Genomic DNA, 9049 nt, shown 5'->3' on the forward strand with positions numbered 1-9049 from the left:
GCTACCAAGCTTGGCTGGCGTCCTGTACGCTCTCTTGTTTTCCTCCACTCTCTCTCTGGCGTCCCAGCCGCCGCACATAGAAAACGGATGGTACCATTTTCTGTGAACATGACACTAAGCAATAGGAAGCAGAGAGTTATAGTGAGGGGTGAGACCTTAGAATGGCGTGAAGTCACCAGTGGAGTCCCACAGGGCTCTGTGCTTGGACCTATCCTGTTTCTGATATACGTTAATGATCTCCCAGAGGGTATAGACTCATTCCTCTCAATGTTTGCTGACGACGCCAAAATTATGAGAAGGATTAAGACAGAGGAGGACAGCTTGAGGCTTCAAGAAGACCTGGACAAGCTGCAGGAATGGTCGAACAAATGGATGTTAGAGTTTAACCCAAGCAAATGTAATGCAATGAAGATAGGGGTAGGAAGCAGGAGACCAGATACAAGGTATTACTTGGGAGATGAAATACTTCAAGAGTCAGAGAGAGAGAAAGACCTGGGGGTTGATATCACGCCAGACCTGTCCCCTGAAGCTCATATCAAGAGGATAACATCAGCAGCATATGCCAGGTTGGCTAACATAAGAACGGCCTTTAGAAACTTGTGTAAGGAATCTTTCAGAACATTATATACCACATATGTCAGACCAATCCTGGAGTATGCGGCTCCAGCATGGAGTCCATATCTAGTCAAGCATAAGACTAAACTGGAAAAGGTTCAAAGGTTTGCCACCAGACTAGTACCCGAGCTGAGAGGTATGAGCTACGAAGAGAGACTACGGGAATTGAACCTCACTTCGTTGGAAGACAGAAGAGTTAGGGGGGACATGATCACCACATTCAAGATTCTCAAGGGAATCGACAGGGTTGATAAAGACAGGCTATTTAACACAAGGGGCACACGCACTAGGGGACACAGGTGGAAACTGAGTGCCCAAATGAGCCACAGAGATATTAGAAAGAACTTTTTTAGTGTCAGAGTGGTTGACAAATGGAATGCATTAGGAAGCAATGTGGTGGAGGCTGACTCCATACACAGTTTCAAGTGTAGATATGATAGAGCCCAATAGGCTCAGGAACCTGTACACCTGTTGATTGACGGTTGACAGGCGGGACCAAAGAGCCAGAGCTCAACCCCCGCTAGCACAACTAGGTGAGTACAACTAGGTGAGTACAACTAGGTGAGTACCTGCAACAGATCTTGAAACAACATCTGAATTTAATAGCTTCTTTTCATCGATTTGTGCTAACCTTGCCCGAAAAATCCCAGAGACTCAGACATATGTTACCACATATCTTTCAGGCAGCTATCCAAACTCTCTTCTCTCTCCGGTCAGCCCTACAGATGTTGTGTCCATCATTCACTCGCTAAAAACCAAAGCGGGGAACATAAGTGAAATACCATCGATGGTATACAGGAGTGCCCCCCATGCCCTTGCACCACCCATAGCATTGCTGTTCAATAAATCCCTAGAGTGTCATACCTTCCCTGATATCCTTAAAAAAACAAGAGTAACGCCAGTTCATAAAGGAGGTAACACGGCAGACATAAATAATTACAGACCCATATCAAATCTACCTATATTATCAGAAATATTTTTTTTTTTTACAAACAGCTCTACTCCCTTATAAAATTCAATATACTGTACTAAGTCCTTGTCAGTTTGGCTTCCGCTCCCAAAAGAGTACCAATGATGGTATTGTTAGTCTGCTTGACTTAATCTTCTCAGCCCTCGACAAAAGTGAGTTTCCAATTGGAATCTTCATTGACCTGAGAAAGGCTTTTGATACTGTTAACCATAACTACGTATACCTCTTACTTAAACTCCACCAATATGGAATCCGTGGCCTTGCCCTGAACTATATCCGATCCTATCTTAGTAACAAACACTAATATGTAGCCATCAATGATATAACCTCTCCCACTCTACCAATAACTGTATGGGTGCCACAGGGCAGCATCCTAGGACCCTCCTGTTTCTTATATACATCAATGATCTCCCTAATGTCTCTAACATACTTAAACCTATATTGTTTGCTGATGATACTACTCATCTACTCTGACCCCAACCCACTCATGTTAAATAAGGTTGTAAACAATTATTTAAAAAAAGTCTACTTGCGGATGTCAACCAACAAACTCACACTAAACATAGAAAAGACCTACTACATCTTATTTGGAAGCAAATCAACAAATGCAATTCAGCTTCAGATAGATAATGTAAACATTAGCAATAAAATGATGGAAAGTTCCTTGGCCTGTACTTAGACAAGAGACTCAACTTCAGCACCCATATACAACACATAACTAAAAAGGTTTCTAAAACAATTGGTATACTCTCTAAGATACTCTCTAAGATCAGATATTATGTACCCTACTCTGCTTTCCTCTCACTCTATTATGCACTTATCTATCTCTATCTTACTTATGGTAGCTGTGCTTGGGGTTCAACCTCTGCAAACTACCTCAGGCCCATCATCATCCAGCAAAAATCTGCTATCAGGACAATAACTAACTCTACTTTCAGACAACACACAGCTCCTCTGTTTAAATCCCTAAACATGCTAAACATAAATTCAGTTCACACATTCTCCTGTGTAAATTACGTTTATAAAACCCTTTTTCTAAGTGCAAACCCTGTTCTGAAACTCTTCCTGGACAGATGTAATAGAACACATGCCCACCACACCAGACATAAATATCTCTTTGATATCCTCAGAGTCAAACTTGATCTATGTAAACACTCTATGTAAATAAAGGAACCTAGTCTATGGAACTTACTCCCTAATGATTTGAAAAGCTGTCCAACTTTTGCCATATTCAAAAATAAAACCAAAAAGTACCTAATTTCATCTTCATAGTTTTCTACCATGGGCTTTATCTTCACACTGTATCTAGTGCTACTCAATCCCCCATTATTTGTACCTAAGCCATATTACTTTAACATTGTAATCTTAGATATCATTTGATATCATGGTTGTTGTATTGAGTGCATTTTCTACTGCATTATTCCTTGAAACTTTTCCTCGAAATGATCCTCATATTGTGTTTCAGTGAACCAATGTATAACCCTGAAATGCTATTCTCATGTATCTAGTAATCCTTGTTTCTTTATTGTGTATTATTCTGATCTGCTTTTGTGTCAATATTTCTTCAAATTAAAATGACAGTAAAATCAACAAAAATGTTGATTTCAAAAATCAACATTTTTGTTGATTTTACTGTAATTATTTTACTTAAAATTATCTGTACCTGTAAAGAAAAGCTATAAAATACCTGGTAACATTTTTTATCAATTTTACTGTTAATTTATAAAAAAAAAACTGTTAGTTTAAAGACTTACCCGAAACGCTATGCGTGCTAGTGGCTTTACAAGAATGTTAATTCAACTTATTTTCTATATTCTCTGTTAACCTCCATTGTAACTTCTTGTAAAAAAATAAATAAAAATAAAATAATAAAAATAACAAAACTATTTATGATGGGTTGTTGTGTTGATTTAGGGGCGACGACGATCGTGGGATCTTATGATGGGTTCAAGCGACGATTGAGTAGTGCGCAAAGCGTCCCTCACCTGTGACGTCACAGCGTCATCCGCCGCCAGGAACATCAACAAAGCGGTCAGTTTGTGGTCCGTGCAGTCAGCAAGAAGACAAACACTTCATGCAGTCACGCAAATATTATCGTAAGTAAACACTTATATTTTATAATATTATTAGATTCTGGTGCTGGCTATAGTGCTGGTGTATTAAGAGGTGAGGAGCAGTGGTGGTGTAGTGAGAAGTGAGGGGCAGTGGTGGTGTATTGAGAAGTGAGGGGCAGTGGTGGTGTATTGAGAGGTGAGGGGCAGTGGTGGTGTATTGAGAGGTGAGGGGCAGTGGTGGTGTATTGAGAGGTGAGGGGCAGTGGTGGTGTATTGAGAGGTGAGGGGCAGTGGTGGTGTATTGAGAGGTGAGGGGCAGTGGTGGTGTATTGAGAGGTGAGGGGCAGTGGTGTATTGAGAGGTGAGGGGCAGTGGTGTATTGAGAGGTGAGGGGCAGTGGTCGTGTATTGAGAGGTGAGGGGCAGTGGTGGTGTATTGAGAGGTGAGGGGCAGTGGTGGTGTATTGAGAGGTGAGGGGCAGTGGTGATGTATTGAAAGGTGAGGGGCAGTGGTGGTGTATTGAGAAGTGAGGGGCAGTGGTGGTGTATTGAGAAGTGAGGGGCAGTGGTGGTGTATTGAGAGGTGAGGGGCAGTGGTGGTGTATTGAGAGGTGAGGGGCAGTGGTGGTGTATTGAGAGGTGAGGGGCAGTGGTGGTGTATTAAGAGGTGAGGGGCAGTGGTGGTGTATTGAGAGGTGAGGGGCAGTGCTGGTGTATTGAGAGGTGAGGGGCAGTGCTGGTGTATTGAGAGGTGAGGGGCAGTGGTGATGTATTGAAAGGTGGGGGGCAGTGGTGGTGTATTGAGAGGTGAGGGGCAGTGGTGGTGTATTGAGAGGTGAGGGGCAGTGGTGGTGTATTGAGAGGTGAGGGGCAGTGGTGGTGTATTGAGAGGTGAGGGGCAGTGGTGTATTGAGAGGTGAGGGGCAGTGGTGTATTGAGAGGTGAGGGGCAGTGGTCGTGTATTGAGAGGTGAGGGGCAGTGGTGGTGTATTGAGAGGTGAGGGGCAGTGGTGGTGTATTGAGAGGTGAGGGGCAGTGGTGATGTATTGAAAGGTGGGGGGCAGTGGTGGTGTATTGAGAGGTGAGGGGCAGTGGTGGTGTATTGAGAGGTGAGGGGCAGTGCTGGTGTATTGAGAGGTGAGGGGCAGTGGTGGTGTATTGAGAAGTGAGGGGCAGTGGTGGTGTATTGAGAAGTGAGGGGCAGTGGTGGTGTATTGAGAGGTGAGGGGCAGTGGTGGTGTATTGAGAGGTGAGGGGCAGTGGTGGTGTATTGAGAGGTGAGGGGCAGTGGTGGTGTATTAAGAGGTGAGGGGCAGTGGTGGTGTATTGAGAGGTGAGGGGCAGTGCTGGTGTATTGAGAGGTGAGGGGCAGTGCTGGTGTATTGAGAGGTGAGGGGCAGTGGTGGTGTATTGAGAGGTGAGGGGCAGTGGTGATGTATTGAAAGGTGGGGGGCAGTGGTGGTGTATTGAGAGGTGAGGGGCAGTGGTGGTGTATTGAGAAGTGAGGGGCAGTGGTGGTGTATTAAGAGGCGAGGAGCAGTGGTGGTGTATTGAGAGGTGAGGGGCAGTGGTGGTGTATTGAGAGGTGAGGGGCAGTGGTGGTGTATTGAGAGGTGAGGGGCAGTGGTGGTGTATTGAGAGGTGAGGGGCAGTGGTGGTGTATTGAGAGGTGAGGGGCAGTGGTGGTGTATTGAGAGGTGAGGGGCAGTGGTGGTGTATTGAGAGGTGAGGGGCAGTGGTGGTGTATTGAGAGGTGAGGGGCAGTGGTGGTGTATTGAGAGGCGAGGGGCAGTGGTGGTGTATTGAGAGGCGAGGGGCAGTGGTGGTGTATTGAGAGGCGAGGGGCAGTGGTGGTGTATTGAGAGGCGAGGGGCAGTGGTGGTGTATTGAGAGGCGAGGGGCAGTGGTGGTGTATTGAGAGGCGAGGGGCAATGGTGGTGTATTGAGAGGCGAGGGGCAGTGGTGGTGTATTGAGAGGTGAGGGCCAGTGGTGGTGTATTGAGAGGTGAGGGGCAGTGGTGGTGTATTGAGAGGTGAGGGGCAGTGGTGGTGTATTGAGAGGTGAGGGGCAGTGGTGGTGTATTGAGAGGTGAGGGGCAGTGGTGGTGGTGTATTGAGAGGTGAGGGGCAGTGGTGGTGGTGTATTGAGAGGTGAGGGGCAGTGGTGATGTATTGAGAGGTGAGGGGCAGTGGTGGTGTATTGAGAGGTGAGGGGCAGTGGTGGTGTATTGAGAGGTGAGGGGCAGTGGTGGTGTATTGAGAGGTGGGGGGCAGTGGTGGTGTATTGAGAGGTGAGGGGCAGTGGTGGTGTATTGAGAGGTGAGGGGCAGTGGTGGTGGTGTATTGAGAGGTGAGGGGCAGTGGTGGTGGTGTATTGAGAGGTGAGGGGCAGTGGTGATGTATTGAGAGGTGAGGGGCAGTGGTGGTGTATTGAGAGGTGAGGGGCAGTGGTGGTGTATTGAGAGGTGAGGGGCAGTGGTGGTGTATTGAGAGGTGGGGGGCAGTGGTGGTGTATTGAGAGGTGAGGGGCAGTGGTGGTGTATTGAGAGGTGAGGGGCAGTGGTGGTGTATTGAGAGGTGAGGGGCAGTGGTGGTGTATTGAGAGGTGAGGGGCAGTGGTGGTGTATTGAGAGGTGAGGGGCAGTGGTGGTGTATTGAGAGGTGAGGGGCAGTGGTGGTGTATTGAGAGGCGAGGGGCAGTGGTGGTGTATTGAGAGGCGAGGGGCAGTGGTGGTGTATTGAGAGGCGAGGGGCAGTGGTGGTGTATTGAGAGGCGAGGGGCAGTGGTGGTGTATTGAGAGGCGAGGGGCAGTGGTGGTGTATTGAGAGGCGAGGGGCAGTGGTGGTGTATTGAGAGGCGAGGGGCAGTGGTGGTGTATTGAGAGGCGAGGGGCAGTGGTGGTGTATTGAGAGGCGAGGGGCAGTGGTGGTGTATTGAGAGGCGAGGGGCAGTGCTGGTGTATTGAGAGGCGAAGGCCAGTGCTGGTGTATTGAGAGGAGAGGTACTGTGCTTCACATACAGTATATAAAAACAGCATAATATTTTAATCACAAGCAAGGTTTCCTAATGACTCCTTGAGACTTATGTGCAAAGTACTTAACCCAGTTATAAGTTCCAAATCATGTGTGTCGTATTATTAAACATCTCTTTAGAAAGCTGATTTATGTTATTTCTTAGTGTTCACTACTACTAGGTAATGATAAATATATATCTCACTGATATATTATTAATTATATTCAGCTATTGCAGATGATTTTGATGCTGCAAACCGGAGATGCATAGCTGCGGAAGACACGTCTGAAGTGGAAACTTAAAACGAAGCTTCAGATATGAAGCAAAGAATACCAAGAATAGCAAATGTAAGCATTGAAAACCTAGTTCAGTAATGAAAAAAATTCACAAAATTGACATACTGTGCATTATTTCATCTCATTGTCAATCATATTTAATGATTTTTTTTTATGGAGTAATCTTTGCTATGTTGATAGTGCTCGTTGTGTGTCTGCAGGTGCATTCATTGTGTGTATGATGCCAGGTGTTAAAGTATTATTTCTTACTCGTTCATGCTCTCATTTAGACGTTTGGCCTCGATGAGGTTCAGTCTTGTGACTGGTGTGTGGCACGTTTCTGTTGAAATGTAGTCTTTTTCGAGACTACATTTCAAATATTACCTAACATACATGGCTACTCCCTCTCCTTGTCTAATATATCTGTGTGAAATAGATTAAATCCATTTATTTGATATTCATCTAATAGTTCTCTATTTTCTACATTCATCCATGTTTTGGTAAGTGCAATAATATGTATTGTTTCATTGCAGATAAGAGATTCCAGATCGTTCCAGATTTCCAAAGTACTGAAACGCTCACCATACAGGCTTGGTGGATCTCGGTGCAAGGTAAAATAATTTATTTACTTGTACAGTATATATTTTTAGCTAATTATCAGTATATAAAACCACAGTACTTAATTTTATCAGTGTCAAAGACACAATTACATCTTACTCATAAATACCATTATATACCTCACTTGTGGTAACATATACACACATTAAGTGTATTATGTAGCATTATCTGTAATCAACTGATTTTCAGAGCTGCTCATTACAAAATATTCTTTTAAAAAAGTGTTTCTTAACAATAGGAGCATTTCATTACAATATTTCCATAATCAACTATATCAAACCCTATTACAGGTAAAACCAGTAGGCATTCTACTGTATTTTATCAAACCCCTATTAGAATAATAGATCTTGTAATGATTTTGCAAAAATAGTGCCATTTACTATTTTTAAAATATTAAAAAAATTATCGATATGGTGCATTCGGATGACAAACCAAATATTTCACTTTTGACAATTGAGCACCTGCTACATCCAGATTCCTGGGAGGAAAGGAAGGACGATCTTTGGAATCATTACCTAAGTAGACAGGAAAGCTCATTTATCAAAATACATTAACATTATACATATTTTGATCAAAATAGAAAATATCACGGAAACTCCGAAACTTGGAAAAATCCAGATGACATCTATAAACAAATCCCCTTTTCCTAGTTCTGTATCTCTCCTTTGGAATAAATTTTGTTGTGCCTTTATCATATTTTTCACAAAACTTGACATACATCTCATTTACTTGTCCTAACAGCAAGTGTTTGTCAAATTCCTTAAGGAAATATCTGAGTTCCCCATAATGACCTCTCCACAAATCAGGTTTTTCAACTGCTTCAAGCTTATTTTCTAACAGATTATAATGCATTGCATACTTTATTCCCAAAAAGACATGGTCACTTTTACCCAAGGGAGGGAGGTACTGAATGACAAATATCTCTCCCTCTTTCCTTGTAAATATAACATCCAGAATGGAGGGAACATCCCCTTCCCTCATCCTCGTAGCTTGTTTAACATGTAGAAACATGAATGTTTACAGGATGAGGTTTACAAATCTACAAGTCCAAAAATCCTCTGTTCTAGCTTAGCAAAGCTTAGCTTAGCCTACTATATTGAACTTTAACTTTATAACAAAACAAATCAAAAGGGTTTGCAATAATATTAGTTGAAAAATTCTACCAATTTTTGTTTTTCAGTGTTAATAGTAAAAATGCTTATGTTTTTATTGTTAAATTTCAGAGTAATATCAGTTTGAAGATATTTAAGAATAAATATGGCTAGGTCCCTTTAGTGTATAAATGTATATTATCCACCAAAAAATTCACACAAACAAAAATTGTTAATTGTAACAAACTTTTTCTAGTTTGTGTCCTGAAGTAAATTTCTATCAAACCTCACTGGAAAATTCATTGGGGTTGTATGTTTATTGTTAGTATGATATACAGTCTACTGATCAAGTGAACTAGGTACTATTTATCATCCAAATGCACCAATATGTCTTCATTCTTCCCAGATGAAGGA

General features: G+C 43.1%; 1 long non-coding RNA gene across 1 annotated transcript; it reads left to right on the forward strand.

Moving 5' to 3' along the window:
* The first annotated feature begins 3547 nt into the window (after positions 1–3547).
* LOC123747820 (uncharacterized) lies at positions 3548–7763 on the forward strand. Its single transcript, XR_006771723.2, has 3 exons — positions 3548–3681; positions 6889–6998; positions 7460–7763. It is a non-coding gene; the product is annotated as an uncharacterized lncRNA (long non-coding RNA).
* Positions 7764–9049: the final 1286 nt, after the last annotated feature.

The sequence above is a fragment of the Procambarus clarkii genome, chromosome 12 (genome assembly GCF_040958095.1).
Source record: "Procambarus clarkii isolate CNS0578487 chromosome 12, FALCON_Pclarkii_2.0, whole genome shotgun sequence".
Lineage (NCBI taxonomy): Eukaryota > Metazoa > Arthropoda > Malacostraca > Decapoda > Cambaridae > Procambarus > Procambarus clarkii.